We start from the raw sequence: 17,453 nt of genomic DNA, 5'->3' as shown, positions 1-17,453 counted from the left end.
CCCCAACCCCCAACAACCACCAACAGCGCCTCCATCTCTGACCCCCTCCTCTTATAAATCTGTGTCACCTACATACATCACATACGCGCACACACACACACACACACATACTGAGACACTTATGCAAGCATGCAGTATCTCCAGCTATCGCTCTTTCTTCTTCTCTTGCCTGAACACTCTCTATCCCTCTGTCCCCGCCTCCCCCCGCTCTGTCTCAGCCCTTCCCCACATTTCCAGCCATCTCTCCCCCTCTCTCTCTCTCTCTCTCTCCCCCTCTGTCTCCCCCTCTCTAACCCTGCACATTTTTTTTCCAGGCGTGACGTCCCGTCTTGCCCGTCTTGCAGTCTACGTTCACACGACGCCTCTGTCTCTAAACGGGTGTCTGTTACTCTGTGTTTGAACGTGTGTGTTTGAACTCGCGCTGCTACGCTCGTGCATCTGGAGGCGAGAGAGTCGACGTGTTGGGAGGGAGGCGCATGTGTGTGAGGTGTGTGCGTGTTCTTGTTCACCGCTGTGTGCACACATGCATCTGTGTCAGAGTGTGTGTGTGTGTGTGAGTAAGGGAGGGAACAGGAGGGGAGGGAAGAGGCGTTGGGGGGAGCTCACAGACAGAGGCTGTGGATTTTACACAGCGTGAGGATCAAAGCCACAGCCAGCCCAAAGGTGATTAACCTCCCAGCCGTTCTGACCACTGAACACTGCTGCTCGTCCATATTTTATCAACACAAAAGTCGACTATCTGCACAATTCATCGCAATCAATCCAGCCGCCTTTGTTTCAAAACTTCCCACACATCCACTGTCACATGGCGAGCCATAAGTGAGCCGTCAGACATTGTGAAATCGCAGCTGAACTTTTGCATCGTTCACAGAGAAACTCCCAAAAAAATGAACTTTATGTTCGCAAGAATTTAGATTTCTTTTGACGAATTTCAATAAAAAACGATACATTTTTCAATCCATGCAGGTGTGAAGGAAGAAAGCTGAATGTTAAAAGATACATTTAAGACGAATCAGTGAAAAAATAGAGCTTTGAAAAAGGACAAAATAACAACATTATGAATTAAATATAGAAAGAAATGGCCATGCTTTACAACACAGCGGATGGCAGGCGGCTCTATTGTGCCGGTTGTATTTCCTCTTGAGTTGGAACGAGCCGGGGAGTCGTTTCTTTGTGTGCGTACAGAAAAGAGCAATGCTCGGCACAGATTGCTGATATATGCTCTTTTTTCTCCTCCTCGCTGGAGCACTGCAACGCAATGCGGATACTGAGTGTCTGAGCCACTATAGCCAGACACACTGGGGGACAGAGCTGGGTGGGTGGGGTGGTGGGGAGAGAGAGGGGGGGAGGGGGAGGCTGGGGTGCAGGGAGGAGAAGGAGGCGGAGGCGGTAAGCAAGTTCACATACAGCCCCGTGCTTCAGGACACAGAGATACTGACGTCTGGGCACACTGTCATTATCTACCATGACTACAGAGAGCAGCCGGCGTGTTGTGGATTTTAACGTCAGCTGAATGAACACACACAGAGCCCTGCTTTAAAAGTTCAACTAAACGTTTTTCCATAAAATGCGTCATAATTGTGTTAATATGTAACTAAACTATTAAGAGTTCAATAACCAAAAAACAAGGCTGTAACGTACGGCAGATTTCACATTTTCAAACCGTGTCATGGTGGGTGGATCCAAGCCGGATCCACAAAATCAACACAGTGTTACTCTACAGCTAAACATCCTCAATGAAATTATACAAGATGTGAATCTTCTACATGTTTTTATCTCCTGTTTTTAATGTTCACATTCCAGCGTGATGTCGTCTGAAGAGCTGCTCTGTGTGCGAAGAAAGCCGAAACAAACAGCTATTGATAGTTGGCTCTATACCCCATCAGACTGCACCAAATAACAAATCAAAGAGCACTGCAGAGCGAGGTGGGCATATTGACGTCTGGATTAGCTGGACCTAGACAGCAGAACCTGATTAGTATTTCAGATGTATTAGATTTAAAGTCAGTGCAGAAACACTTTTCTGGCTTGTTTTCGTGTCATTGTAATTATGGGCTTAAAGTCAAATCTGATGAAGGAGAAATGTTGAATTGTTTGAGACTGGATAAATGATGTGAACTGTGTGGACGTGACTTTTGTCCCCCAGACATTAAAAAAAAAAGGTAAAACAATAAATGTAGGAGACTCGTATAATTCAACCACATCCCTTAAACCTCTTTGTCTCCTATTTAATATAAATTATATTGGTTAAATTGTTAATAAAGTGATAAATAAGTAATAAATAATTTTCAACTTTCTGTCCCTCCTCAGGTCGGTCTTCGTACTTACCACTCCAGGAGGCATAGCGGGAGGTGGCATCGGCTTGAAGTCTGTGTGACACCGCAGGGAAAGCTAGAAGGTTGTACAGTTATCTCCAGGCTGTTTATTATGCGAAACCATACAACCAACTACCTCACACTGCAGAGCACCGGAGCAGGTCAGCGCTGGAGGCTCTCCTTCTTCTTCCTCTTCCACACACAGTCTATCCGTCTCTGTCCGTCTGTCTGTCTGTCCCTCCATTTCGGCTTGTTTCATTGATTATCTAATTTCTCATCAAAAAAGTTCAAGCGTAAAGGTTGAAGTGTAATATTATAAAACTGTTGAATCTGGCTTCCTAACTGCACTCTATGATTTTTAGAGGACTTGTCTCCCTCTTGTGGGTAGACGCAGAACAAAGACCACCCCCCCTCCCCTTCACCAGAGGCCAAGGCAGCTCTTCACTGTCTCTGAACACAAAGACGAGCAGTTAACCTGCACTTGCTCACTGTAGGCGTCTGCCTGACCTACTTCTGCGAGTGGAGCCGGTGGAGTCTCACTTCTCCTCAAAGACTCGATTCAGCACAACTGAGCTCGCTTCATTGTCATTCTGGGGTTAAAGTCGAACACTCCTCTTCTGTTTTCATTGCACTGAACCGCTACTTAGATTCCACTTCTGTAATGGTGCTGAAGAAGGCTGATATTAGACACCACATCTTCAGCTGGTTGAAGGAACAACATTTGTCTTTGTTGTGTCTTTACTTGCGAATATCATCTCTATTATTTCTGATATTTTAAGGCTTCTTTATTTTACTCATGACTGATAAATCTGCAGTTTTATCACACTAACACTACAACAAGTTAGTTTGCCATCATATAACACAAGAACAAAAGTAGCATCTGTGATGATGAAGAATTGGACCAGTAAAAGTTTTTGCAATTATGTTTGGAAAAATGACAACTGATTGACTACCTACCATTTTGCTGATTAATTTCCTGGCGATGGACTTGTTGGTGGATCGAATCATTCAAAGCTATTTCCAACAGAGTCCATCCATTATGATGATAAAACATCGATGTGTTTTAGCACATTTTGTGGTACTTCAGTTCTAAAATTAAAGTTACAAGTGTCGTCATTTAGTGAAGGTGCCACCATGTGACCACAACCCCAGTGTGAAGGCCTCAATACGCCTCTGCACCACCACCTCTGAAACAGGTACGCTTGAATGCTCGTTTAAAACTTTCTGTTCTACTAACCATAGAAAAACCCTAATGTGACTATTTATTTATATCTCTCTGTAATGTAATTATTGTCACAATTTAGTTTTACTCAAACTTTTGCCACCTATTTCTGTATATTCTATCAAATGTATGTGTCTTTATTGTCTTGTCTTCGTGCCTTTTTACATCCTACATTAAGCTCTCTGAATTGCTGTTTAAAGGGGCTATAAAATGCTTTTGCTTGTTTTGACACCACAAACCATTTTAGCATGCTACCTCCTTCTCTGTGGTACATCTGTGTGCTACTATCACACAAATGTAAAAAATATTCTAACTTGAAGCTATTTGTACTTAAAAAGTGTTACAAACAGGACAGCTGCCGCTGCCAACAACACTTTACTGCCCTCGGGTGTTCATATCAAGAGGAGCAAGCAGTGTCACAGATGTGAAGCGCTCTACAAAGTTCGGCAGAGCTGCAGAGATCGACTGCATCCTTTCAGCCGAATGTGAATGAATGTGAGCAAAGTTTTTCACACGTTTTCTGCTCGTAAAAACAGACTAAGTTAGAATTCATTTTCCCCTTTCCTTCATCAGAATCTCAGGAATGGTGTCAGACATGTCGACACAATAAAACACTATAAGCTCGTCTGCCCTGTTAAATAAGGCACATAATGCAGAAAGTGGTGCATTGTAGAGCAGTTTCAGTGCAACAAATAGGATCTAATGGGTGAGTAATTGGATGACAATTTAGAGTAACAGCACTATCCAGTCAATCTCTCTCATACTCTGTAAATAACGGGGCGCACCCACACATTCGACATCTAGCTGAGGTGATCTCCTGCAAAAGCAGCAAATTGCCTGTTGTTAGCAGTCAATGGCCGTGTTTTGACACTCCTCCTGTGTGCCTCAAGGACTCATTGATTACTTGATAGCCGCTGTGCAGCTGAGTTGCTTGGCCTCCCATTCAACTTGGTCAATGCACCAAAAATACAACCTTGAAGTCTCGGGCGATCGGGGGGCTCACTGACAAAGCTGGGTTCAAACACAGAAGCGGTGAATCCTCAGAAGGTATGTAACGCTTGTGCCAGCCGGGACCATGACTGCAGGTTCACGTGTGTTGCATCACACGGGTACATGACTATAAGATGACAAATGACTTGTTTAATTACATTACGGGGATTAAAGCCATTTGTAATCAGTCACAACTTGTTATGGTTCGACATTTAACCGTCATCACATGAAAAATGAGTCGACTAAGTGTTAACTTCAAAAGGTTGGGCGGCACCATATGCCTAATAGAGACATAGATTGTTTTTTTCATTGGCCAGCTTCCAAATGCAAACCCATTCACCTCGCCTTTCTCCATTGCCCTCTGCCATGCTAAAAGCCCACCCTCCGCCTACCCTTCATTCTCTTTCTTTGGCCGTCCTCCCGCCTCTCTACGTGCCTCTGATTTGTCCTTCATCTCTGAACATTTCAGGTCTCAAAATCTTTAACAACTTTTTTTTTCTCAGACACTCTCTCTGTTCTCCCCCTTCGATCCCCTTGATTCCGCTCCTCCCCTTTTTAAACCTCTCTCACCATCTCATTCGCAGTCGGATCACGCATGAATGCGGCATGGTTGTGCCAATGCCAGCTCTTTGCCAATCTGCCTGGGTGTGTTTGTGTGCCAAAGCGAGTCTGGTGGGAAGCCCCTGCTCTGGAGCCCCGAACCCCGGCTGGTGTCGGGTCAGGTGAAGCTTTGTGGGGATTATAGTTCGGCCTCTTGAGGGGGCGAAAACAAATTAATCATGTTGAGCCAGAGTATTTTTTTAAGGCATGTGTAACATCACCAAAATATCAATGAAGCTGAAAATGGTCAGAAACAAGTGGTGCTACCAGGGCTTATTAAAAAACTGAACATATTTATGCAACATTATTAATTATGACAACAGTGTAGTGGTGTCCAAAGTTTTGGACGACATGAATACGAGGCCCAAGAGTGATGAGATTGTTCGGCTAACTGACAAAAAGCTGTGGCCATGAGAAGAAAGCCAAGTCTTCTTGAAAAGAACAAAGCAGGAATGAATGTGTGTATTTTTATGAATTCCAAGTGGCTAATGTCCCGAAAAAGCTAATCACAGCCAGATATTACTTCATGCTCGTAACAGTGTTTGTTTAAATCTCTCAAATTAAATTTAGCACTAATTCAGTTTGTTAATTCAATCTAAGTGCTTGTTATCATCACATCCCATAATGACTCTGTGTTTATGGATTATCACACAGACAATCATCTCCATTTGTTAATCTTGCCCAACAACAGCTGAGACAATACTGAGTGATAACATATTGTTGGTCTTTACTGCTGAAATAATTAAATGAGGAATTATTTTGAGGAAATTTTCACAGCAGAAGATTTTGGTCTTCGTATGAACACTGGTTTTATTCTTTAACGAGACTATAAACTATCAGCAAATGTACCGGTTCATGTTATTTATGATGGACAAATTCAAGACAGAATATTGGAGAATTCTTTGCTGAAAATTAACAGTGTTTTAATTGATAGTTTATGTATTAGTAAATCTACAGGAAAACAGGAAAAGTAGTGATTGTGAAACTAGAAGTAAAAACTTGACAAGTGTCTTTTTCACCAAGATTACATTTCAAATTTAAATTTATGGCCATTTTGCAATAATCACAAATGAGATAATTTGATGACATAAAAAGAAAAACATTCTGTCTGTCAATCTTCAGAAAGTCAGAGGGAAAGAGCTCACGGTATTTCAAATAAAAAACGTGATCATAAAAGCAACCTGATAACTGATCAGCCAAATTAAATCTGAAATCAAGCCCACATCTGCCCTGCAACAAGACATCTCTGCCATTTATATGAACCTCTTCTTTACAACCATACACATCTAGGCTGTGCTGTCAAAGATAAAACAAAGACCAGTTTCAGGTAACTCTCCAGCACTCATCGTCTTTGAGAAGTGACGCACAGAGACTATGGCACCACCCGAACAATGAAGGGGCACGGAGGAGCGAAATCTGCCCAGTGACAGCAAATAAACTGTTACCCGCAGCCATGAATCGTCTGGCAAGAGCCAGCACAACAGGAACGCAGACCACAGACAGCGGCTCTCAGAACCAGATCCAAGGACCGCTGATGGTCCACTGGATTTTACAAAATCCCACATCATACTCAGATAACATTATTGCTTCTTAATTAATAGAAATGTAAAAGATTGGATGGAAATCAAGACAAATAATGCTTCACACGGGGGAATATGTGACGAGGAAAAAACAAATACACAAATAAAATATTTGTCGTCCAAAATTTGATTTAACTTAAATCTCACAGCAAAGTGTGATCGTTGCTCATTATGAGACTGCAGAAGAAGACTAAAATTACAGGCTTCTCCATTGCCCCCCTCAAATCTGTATCCGACCCTACGAGCGCAGACTCGGACCTGAGCTCCTCATCGACGCTGATGCACCACTTCAGCGGGGTGGATACTTGGTGCGGGGCCAGGATAAGTATCTGCTCCTCCAGCACCAGAAATTATTAGCTCTCTCAAGACAAAATGAGATTCTGTGGTGCAATTTCTCCCGAGCCCCCCCTATTTTTTTTTTTTTTTTCGCTCTCCTCGTACCTTATTTACAAAGGCAGAAAATGTTACCATGGGAACACACTACCAGGCAACCTCAGTGGCTTGGCATGATGCCCAATGGTTGCTAGGGCACTGTTGTCAATGGCTATTGGGTAGTGTCGGCCAGTATGTGTGTGTGCGTGTGTGCGCATGTCTTGCATATCTGTGTCTATGAGGAGAGGAGGGGAACGTGTGTGTGTGTTCAAAGCTCACAGCACGATTTAAAAAATGCACATTGACAATTTAATGTTCTTATTCCAAAATGAGGGATGTTTTATAAAAACAATGTGTTATTATTTTACATAAAATATGCAGTTTTTACTATTTTTTAATGTGTTTTGTTTTTGCTGGTTTAACTCTGCGGGAGGTGCATAATGTGCAGCCGCTATTGTTAGCTAATACACTGTAATATTTGTCTCTGAAGATTGTGTTTGTAAAAAAAAAAAAAGGGAGCATAATCATTACATGAGGTCCTATCTGCAATTATGTTGAATAACATGCATAATGGCGCAGCAATTTAGTCCTCTTTCAACCGGTTTGATTGTGTGATAGCTAAATTTGCAACAATATGTATTTAAGTATAAATTCATCATGAAGTAAAGATAAAAGAGAAAGAGGGAGACAGAAAGAGACTGTTAGAGAAGAAAAAAGCAGCTGGGAGACATGGAAATGTTTGTGTCTCTGTACACTTGGAGCTGGAATTCTCCATCTCCAGCTCTGATCTCTCAAGCTGTTTTCTCGCTCTTTCATTTCACTCAGATTCAAACAGTCTTTGTTGGTATAAACGGGAAGAAACAGATGTTGCCAAAGCATTTACCTCGCAACCGAGATCTAGCTTGAGGTTTTTCCCATGGCTCTCCTCTCGCTGGGGAGCGTCTACGGTTGACCACGGCATTCCTGAAATCAGCAGAGCATCATGCAGATTATGAGCATACCACAGGATAGGAAGGGAAACATCAATAAACACATCGAGCCATGAAGTTGGGATAAGTAAATAAATAAAGTCAGCCACCCAGACACAACCTTATCTGGGCTTTTATCCAAACCACAGAGGCTAGTAGTGGTGTTTTCAGCAAAAAGCATCCTATACTCAATCATGAAAGAATATGACAAGATAATTAAATCATAATGGTTCAATCCCTGATTAGAGCTGAAGCACTTGTCAGCACAAAGAACATAATAGAAACGCATAGAAACGCGTCAAACATGGTGTGTGGAGAATGAAATGGATTAACAAAGTGGTGAGAACGAATACTGTGCCATCAACAAAGTGGGGTACAAAAATACATGTACGGCAGAGACGTTTAAAGTCAATGGTGATGAATAATACATTAATAATGCTGGAAAATACAATCCGACATCATAAATTAAACAGCAGCGAGCCAAACAAATGCAATAATTATGAAACTGCAACACAATGAAAGACAACAGAGACAGAGATGTGCAGCTTTTGTGTTGGTGTGCGTTTATTAATTCCCATATGTGTTCGTATACGTTTGAATCTGTGTGTTCCTGCCTGCATCCACTTAGGGAGAGCGAGTATAGCCTGTGGTGCATCTTATCTAATATTACCGAGAGGAAACATGGCCTCTCCCCCTCGCCTCTTTCCCCCCTCGGCCCTTTGAACTCAAGCCGCTGCTGGAGATGCAGTCTGACTGAGCACAGCGTGTCCTGAGAGGAGGTCAGAGGGCAGGAGAAACAGTCTGGTGTCATGGCAACTTGATGCCACCAACCAAAAATTTGGAGTGGTTAGTGGGGCCGCGAAGAGGTTTGTCAACCTGTCGCAGCTTACTGAAGACGGAGTTACCCGCTCCGACAACTGAGCCTTTAAGGATAAAGTATTTCTGCTGTAATTAAAGCCAAATATATTCCATTCATTTGAGTCAGAGCTCCATTCTTGTCAAAAACGATTAAAAAAACACATCAAGGACCCAGTGGGTGACATGTTTTTTCATTACAAGGAACGTGTTTTATGTTGAGGGTGATTCCGACATACACATCATGGTGGCGTAAATACTCATTAGGACAAAAAATGTCCTCCTTAGTGAGTATAATTAGCTAAAAACAGTACCACTCTGCTTTAAGAAACTATTTATCCTTTTAAAAATATCCATGTTTGTGTTTGTGACACATTTTTTAAATTTTGTCTTACGAAGGAGCCAATTTGTTTCGGGCCTACTGCCAGGGACGGGGTAGGGAAGTTAGGAAGACATGGGAGACAGACTTAGGTTGGAAAATATGTGCACTGTATTTTTATCCTAACATCACAATCACCCCAAGAAAAGATACAAAAATTGAGGCACTGTTCTACTTTTTAACAGTTCCATAGTACGGTAAACCAGTCTGAAGTGTTGTGGTCGTCTGATGCACCTTTCAAGGAAAAAGCCACTGTCAGTCAAAGCTGGCGTTCTCTGTAAGCTATAGAAGCAATAATATTTGAAATTGGCGCCATAGCTGTGGAGAAAGTTGTATGAACAGCTCGTGGTTTCACCCAGTCTACATTGCTACAACATCCAGCGTGCATTACGCCTCTTCCTCTGAAAGGAACGGCCCAGTGAGAGATGCTGGAGTGAAACACTACCGTTTTCCAGTCAAGGACATTGATCGCTGCAGGCAATGGCTCAGAGCGGTACAGAATCCGAAATATGACGAGAATATACCGATGGATTCTCTAAAACATCTTCAGGTCTGCAGTCTACATTTCAAACCTGACGATTTTGAACGAGACATGACATCGGAGTCGGCGTCCTAGATTGAGGAAGTGTAGTTTAACAACCTCCCTGGCCTCTGCCAGATGACGTGTTTTACGTAGTCTGTTGGAGGTTTTCCAGGGCCCATTGGAGAAGCAGATAGCGTCCTCCAAATGCACAAGGCGAGATTGCATTTTCCTTCCGCATTTCGGCCCTTCCAGTCGAGGCAGATGGCTGTTCAATATGAGCCTGGTTCTGCTCGAGGTTTCTGTCTATTTAAAGGAAACTTTTCTTTGCAACTGTTGCCAAATCTTCCTAAGTACTGCTCTTGTGGATTCATGTTGGGTCTCTCTCTAAATAATATAAAAACAAGAGTACGTTCTAGACCTGCTCTTTTTGTAAAGTGTCTTAAGATGACTTTGGTTATGATTTGGCGCTATACAAATAATATTTGATTGATTGATTTTTGGTTTAAATGAGATTTGTTGGAGTAGGCTTTAACTTTATTTGATCATTTTGTTCTAAAGACTATGAAAGCTTTTAAAATACACAAATACTGCCACGGACGACACCTTGGCTCACATACACAACCAAACTGAGTTCCTCTCATTTGTTGTAGTAATGACTCTGAGTACATTTCAGCAAACCTGAGAAATGAACTGCAGCTGTAATTGTGTCGCTCGCCTGTACCAGCCCCAGACTGCCTGTGTTTTCATCTCAGTCCTGAGGCGTTGGATCAATATGGAATCCAGGTTCCTTTGTATGTCATTAGCTTGTCTGGTGCTCGAGCTGAGACCTCTCCAATCCTCCGTGTTTTCAGCTGCTGAGATCTCTCCACTGAAGAGCGTGTGATTGCAGGTGTGTCTGTCTGCAGTGTGTGCATATTAACCTTCAAATCATGTATTTACATATAACAGTTTTGTAAGTGAGCTATTTTTTTTGCCCTTTTTTTTTTAAATGTGTGAGGCTTGGGTGAGACGTGCATGCGCTGCGTCTGTTTGGGTGCGAGCGTGAGGCTTGTGTGTGCATGGTGTGTGTCCTTGTGTTTGTTCAATGCGGCAGAGGGTGGAGTGGCGGATCAATAGGAAACAAATGAATTCAGATCAATATAAAGCCAGGGAGTGAAGGAGAGAGAAGGAGAGACTGAAAGCGAGTGAGTGGGGTGATGCACCACAGAGGAGGAGGAGGAGGAGGAGGAGGTAGAGGAGGGGTGGAGGTGGGTTGGAGGGATGATGTGTTACCAGCAGCACAGCGACTAACTGTACACTTGGGAAAGACCACTCATTTCTACAGCTCGAACCTCAGTGCTTTGAGGTCATTGACGGTTAAAATGGATGGTTAAGCGAGGTAGAGGGAGCACAGAGAGAGAGAGACGAGAGGAGGTGCACTGCATCACATGTGGGTCTTTTTCTTTATATCTCATTGAGACCCTTTTCTGGCTCAAGATATATTTTTTTTACTGAATGCCCTTTAAAATTTGATATAAAATATGTAGTTTCTATATTTTCAATCCATTCCTTCAGTTGCATGCGTGCAATGCTACTGCAGCTGCGATAATCAACAAATCATCCACTTTTTATTTTTTACTGCATAAGTGTCTAATTCTTGTTTGAGAGCAGTCTGTTGATGACTGAGGTGACAGGGTCACGGCTGCAAATAAACAAACCTTGATCTCAGATCTCACAACAGCAACATCTGCCACTGTCTGCACACAGCAGCCGCAGTGATCTTTGACCCTTTCTACAACACAATGCCTCCTCACCAAGCATGATGAGATTCAAAATCTCAGGCTGGTGAGGATTTCGTTCTGACCTTTCAACCTAAACTCCCAGTTGGAGCTTGACATTTGCAGCCAAAGCACTCAGGAGCTGAAAAAACGTGTTCAGGAAGTCATTTGGGGAAGCTCAAGAAGATGTCTTTTGTTGTTTTTGGAGTTCTGGCCAACAGTTTACAATCATCTGCACATAGAGGGGATAAAAATCGTTACATTTCAAAAGAAGAGAAAAAGATGTCTCAATTATCATAGTTGCAAATAGTCGCATTAGATCGCTGAACTTCATTTAACTTGTAAGGTTTCAGTCTGGTTAGCACTCAAAAACTTGAATAATTGGCTTGATATATTTGTGATGCTAAAATGCTAGCTTGCAGCCGTATTCCCGTCTCACAGCACATGTGTGTCCAGCAGGAATATGATACAGCAGCCTACTACATTTGTCCAAACAGTGATGGAAAAATCACCAGAGATCTAGCCGAGCATCATATTTCTATTGTTGAGATTGTTATTTAGAGCTGCACAATGCATAGGCTAAGCCATTGATTGCAATATTATATACATCTCTATGCGAGTGATTTGTTGGTATTCATTATCATCTTGTGTATATTTCTGAATGTATATGTCGCCATACTAATTTGTAAGACACATTATGAGTGTATATAGTGCAGCTTTGTGCAACTTCTTTATAAGGTTGAACTTCATTTGAAATAAAAGAAACCCTTGTTTGTGATCTAGTTCAACATTGTTTGTGATTTGTATCATATGTGCTAGCATTCTGTTGTCTTCTGACACATGACAAAGGATGAGTCATCGTTGCCTTAAGTCAACTAACAAATAAATGTTGTAGGAGGAAATGTCGTCAAGAATGTTTTGAATGATGGTAAAAGGTTTTATAATCATCAAAATTCTTCAGCGTGTTTTCCTGTGTCACAGAAGTAGAAGGTTTCAGGCATATAACATGTCCTAGGTATTCTTATTTGTATGACCTTTAATTAGGGATGCACCGATTGAGAAAATCAGGGCCGATGCCGATACAGATCTTTTTCTCAATAACCTCGTCTGGATAAAGGGCCAAAATTAACTGTAATTATAAAAAAAAGAATGTTTAGGCCTTCATCACACTCTTTGAGAAAGCATGAATTCAATCTTTCAAATTCCCAATAGATCTTTTTATTTAAACTTTCACATCAAAATATTTTTAAAAAACAACTGCCTGAAAAGCCTCTTTAGCCTGTTTCAGAATCACCTGGTCATAGCACAAACATGTTTCAGTGCTTACATAGCTTAACAAAAATCTTTCTAAAAACATAAACATGTCACAATTAAATTTACTACACAATTAAAGCAGTTAAATAATAAAAACATCGGCTACTGCCATCGACGCATGCCACCTTATTTGCTGATGGGCCGATGTCTGTGAACATGGCCGTTATCGGCCGACGCATTGGTGTTTCCCTACCTTTTATACACTAGTATCTAAAAAACACTTTAAGCCATGCTTCAACTGATGCTGAAGGTTAAACAAGCTCATTTCCAGAAACTTGAAGATGTTGCCTTTTAAATAAAGCCTCATACATAGATTTTTGCATCACAGTTCTTCTGTTCTAAGCTTTTACGTTTGTGTATGCAAAATAGACGAAAATCTTAAGAGGCTGTAGCAGTCACGTTTGCTTTACATTCTATCACTCATTATCTCAGTTTCAAGTATAAGCATTAGTGAGATATACCCAACCAGCGCAGTTAATTTGGCCTATGCTGAAAATATATTTGAGATTCTTTTTGCCTCACGTATCGCCTTGAAATTGCAAACAGGAATTGCTCGGCTTCGAGTATCTGCTCATCTCTCGGCGGTGAGATCAAAGAACCAAGAGCCATTTGGGAGTGGGAATTGAATGAGACTTTGAAGTGATAGTGGCGAAAACAAACACATGGGTGCTGAGTGCTTGTGAACGGGCACTCTCCACTTCCAGCTCAAGGTTCCTCGCCTCTTGAGATGGATTTCAATGATAAATGCCTCAGTTAGCTTTGAGTGCGGTATGTGTGATGCCTGAGAGAAAATACTGCAGGCTGTAAGCGATATTGTTTAATTGAAAAGCGTGCATATAGCTATGGATTCACCGTAATTCTATAGTCGGCCTTGAAAAAGAATGCAAGCTGAAATGAATACTATTTTTAATTGACGTTATTATAATGTGCATATTGTATATATATTTGGAGAGAATGGGGTTACATTTAAGAGCCACTTCCATTTCACATTGTGTGCTATGATCTGATGGTCAATTTAATCATTTACAGTATGATCATTTAAAGGGCCAGCGCACACAGAACAAGTTGTTATTCTTACTGTTCTGGTAGAGGATTTGGCTGCGCTAATAATCAATATGTGCAGTAAAATAACACAAACATGTGTTGCTATTGTATTGTATTGTATTGTTGGTAATGTATGATGCACTTCTCTTTATCATAATCATTAGGGCTTTAACTGTACTGGGGCCAGAATGAATGGTTATTTTGACCCAGTGGGGTAAAGGACAGACTTGGTGAGAGGAGTTGCGGCTGCCTCCTGAGTCTATCTATCGGTCTTGTGTGGAGAATAATGTCTAAAGCAGCGAGCTCAGCAGTCCTTCAACTACATCACTGTCGCTCACTTCCCGCTTGTTGAACTCACACCGCCATTTTCACCTTTGGCAATTTTGCACAGCGAGTGAAGATGAGAGACGGTGACCATGGAGAGAAACGAGATAAAGGGGGACACACAGAGAGACAGATGCTGCAGATTAAACGTGAACTGTGTGTGTATGTGTGAATGTTCGAGAGGGGCGAGGAAGTAGAGAGATCATATGTAGGACTTAAACTTCCTTTTGATTGTTGACTATTCTGTTTTTTTTTATTGTTTGGTCTTTAGAGTGTCAGAAAATTCTAGTGACGTCTTCAATTTGTCCAACCAAAGAGATTTCTTTCACAATTAACCTGAAGTTCCTCATGTCTGATAAGCTCTAACCACCTTTCCGCCTCCTTATATGACATTAATTAGTGATCCATTATCAATACTGTTATCTATATGTTTTCTAGATAACCCCTTATGTTTTGGAAATGTATTCGATAAAGCCTAAAATCAGGTTTTGGCTAGTATGCCATTCTTTGCACTGTCCTGAGACCATTAATAATTAGCCCAGAAAATACAGTATATCCACCATGAATGTATTATGGCTGCCATCGGTAACTACTGTTATAGAGCAGCAAACAACTGAAACATTGCAATGCTAGCTAAGAATATAATGTGAGTTAACGTTTCGAGTCAGAGGACATAGTTCATCTGGAGTGGCTGTGAGCAGAGCTGCCATTAAAGTTATGTAGGCTTTAACTCGGTGCCTCGATAGTTTTTAGGTTTGGATTCCTTCAGTGTTCACCACTCCCAGTTTTTACAGGCGTGTCCTCTTAAAAACAAACAGAAACAAAGCTTAAAAATACTGCTGCTTCATCTTAAAATCATATCACTAACCTTCAAGTTAAGATGAGATAAGAAGGAAATTAATAAAGTCTAGCAGCTGTTTTATTTTTTTTAAACCATCGCAGTATCGCGGTTTCAGGAAGAAAAAAATGTGTCTCTACTTTTCATGTTTTGCAATCTTAACTTAAGCGACAGGGGAAGCAAAAGTGACAGACAGAGCTTAAGACAGACAGACAGAGAGAAAGAGAGACACAGAGATACCTGAGGCAGTGATGTAGAACATCATCTCCAACCAGACAGCCTGCTAAAGAAAAAAAAGCACGGAGACGCAAACATCGCCATGTCTCTCATCTTTTCCTCTTCTCTCTCCTCTTTAATCTGACAGCCTCCCCTCCTCTCTTTCTCTCGCTCTCCGTCTCCCTTTGTCTCTCCGTCTCTCCCTCTGTCCCCCTGAGCTGTGTTCTGTGTGTTCCATCCCCGCCTCTCTCCATCTCTCTGCGTCTAATGTGCTTTGGCGTGTGTTACCCACGGGTGCTTGCGCGCTGCTGCCGCCATCCTAAAGCCGGGTCAGGAGGGCAGCTGAAGCGGCGCGATGCTGTCCGTGACATCATCAGTCACTGCTATTACTCACGTCTCACCTCCCCTCACTGTCTGAAACTGCCAGGGCTTTAGGTGCTCGGTAGCGGGTCAGGCTAACACGCACACACGCATGGGGACTTATACAGATGTTGTCAGAGTTAAATAAAATGATATCTGAGGGGCTTTATCCAACAATTCTTTAAATCCAATTTGGAGATTTTTGTTACCTAAAATAGTTCAACTACAGATGAGACTGAGATTACTTTAGAGTCGCAAAAATGATTCATTAAAGCAATCACTTTGTCACAGCCGGTGTCGGAAATATTAATGATTTTTTATGGAATTAAATCAGCTGCTTGTTCTATCCTGCATGGACAACATGTGCATGACAACACACACAATGTTTAACCTAGTTATTATGGTTCGCTGCACTTCACAGTTTAGTCATGAATATTGATACATGTGATCATTATTTTTTCAAATGATCACTTATTTATAGCTGATAAATTGTTTTAAATAGTCCATCACATTTTCCACAGAAGACTTAGACCACCTATGAAATGTTTAAAAGCTGTAATGATTTTTTAGCATTTTTCCTAAAAGAGGACTTTATACATTATTAATAAAGATAAATGTGTTGCTGAATACTTTCATCGTGCTATGAAGCCTTCTGAAATGTTTAATCTATTTTCTATGGATTCAAAGACTTCAATTAATAATTTTTATTTATATTATTCATACTATATAACTGCAATTTTACCTTTATATTACATTTTTACTACTGACTTCATATTTCGTATCACACTACATTATATATAATATACTGTAATATACCATACTGTGTTTAATTGCCACTTTATTGTTGTACCTTATAATGAACTATATCTTTACCGTATACCTCATATACTGTATTATCTCATACTGCTAAATGTTGCTGCTATTACCCATATATGCCACTTTATCCCATTACTGTCACTTTAACTTGTCACCTACTTACTAGTTGTATACCTCTTATTTATTTATTTTTTTTACTGTATTTACTTACTTGCTGTTTGTCTTTGTGCTGCTTCAACAGCCGAACTTCCCCACTAGAGATCAATAAAGTATAATCTTATCTTATCTTAATAATTTAGTGGGCTAGTTTTTACCTTAATAGACTAAAACATGGACACGGCAAGACTTTAGTTAACGAGAGCACTGTCAATCACAGAGAGCACTGTCAATCACAGAAAGGTAGGCAAAAGTTACTTTAAAATAAACATGTACATGTATTAGAAACACAATGAATGATAATGTTCATTATTTATTTTTGTTTATAATTTTTTCCCCCCAGTTTTTTATCGAAGAGAGTGTGAAAAAAGCCAATGGATTATCAAAAATGTTTCTGACTCATTTTCTGTTGAGCGACCGAGATGTTGAATATGTTGCAAGGCATCAAGGCGGCTAGTTTTGACCTAAATGCATTATAAGAAGGGGATAACAGAAGAGTAAATAATTAGTATAATAGAATAGTTTAGATGGGAAACAAGCAATAGCTCAAAAGGTTTGGTTTCTCAGATTAGTGTGCAAAAATGACTTAAATCTATTTTTAAAACCTCACCGTCATTATAATGTGTTGATGTAGCAAACCACAAATATATGTTTTACAAGCAATTTGCATGTATATTCATGTAGTGTACAGAAGTACGACAGAATCTCCAGATGTGGCTGCTAATATCCCCCTGCATGAGCTATGAGACGGTGTGAAAGGAGAGAAATGTGCTTCCATTCAGCGAGCATGTCTGCAGGGTTCAGACTGTGTCAAATCGCCACAT

This window comes from Semicossyphus pulcher, unplaced genomic scaffold (genome assembly GCF_022749685.1).
Source record: "Semicossyphus pulcher isolate SPU_LCO1_2020_fin unplaced genomic scaffold, fSemPul1.0.p SCAF_5, whole genome shotgun sequence".
Classification (NCBI taxonomy): Eukaryota; Metazoa; Chordata; class Actinopteri; order Labriformes; family Labridae; genus Semicossyphus; species Semicossyphus pulcher.
The sequence above is the reverse complement of the archived record's forward strand: the minus strand, read 5'-3'. Positions refer to the sequence as shown.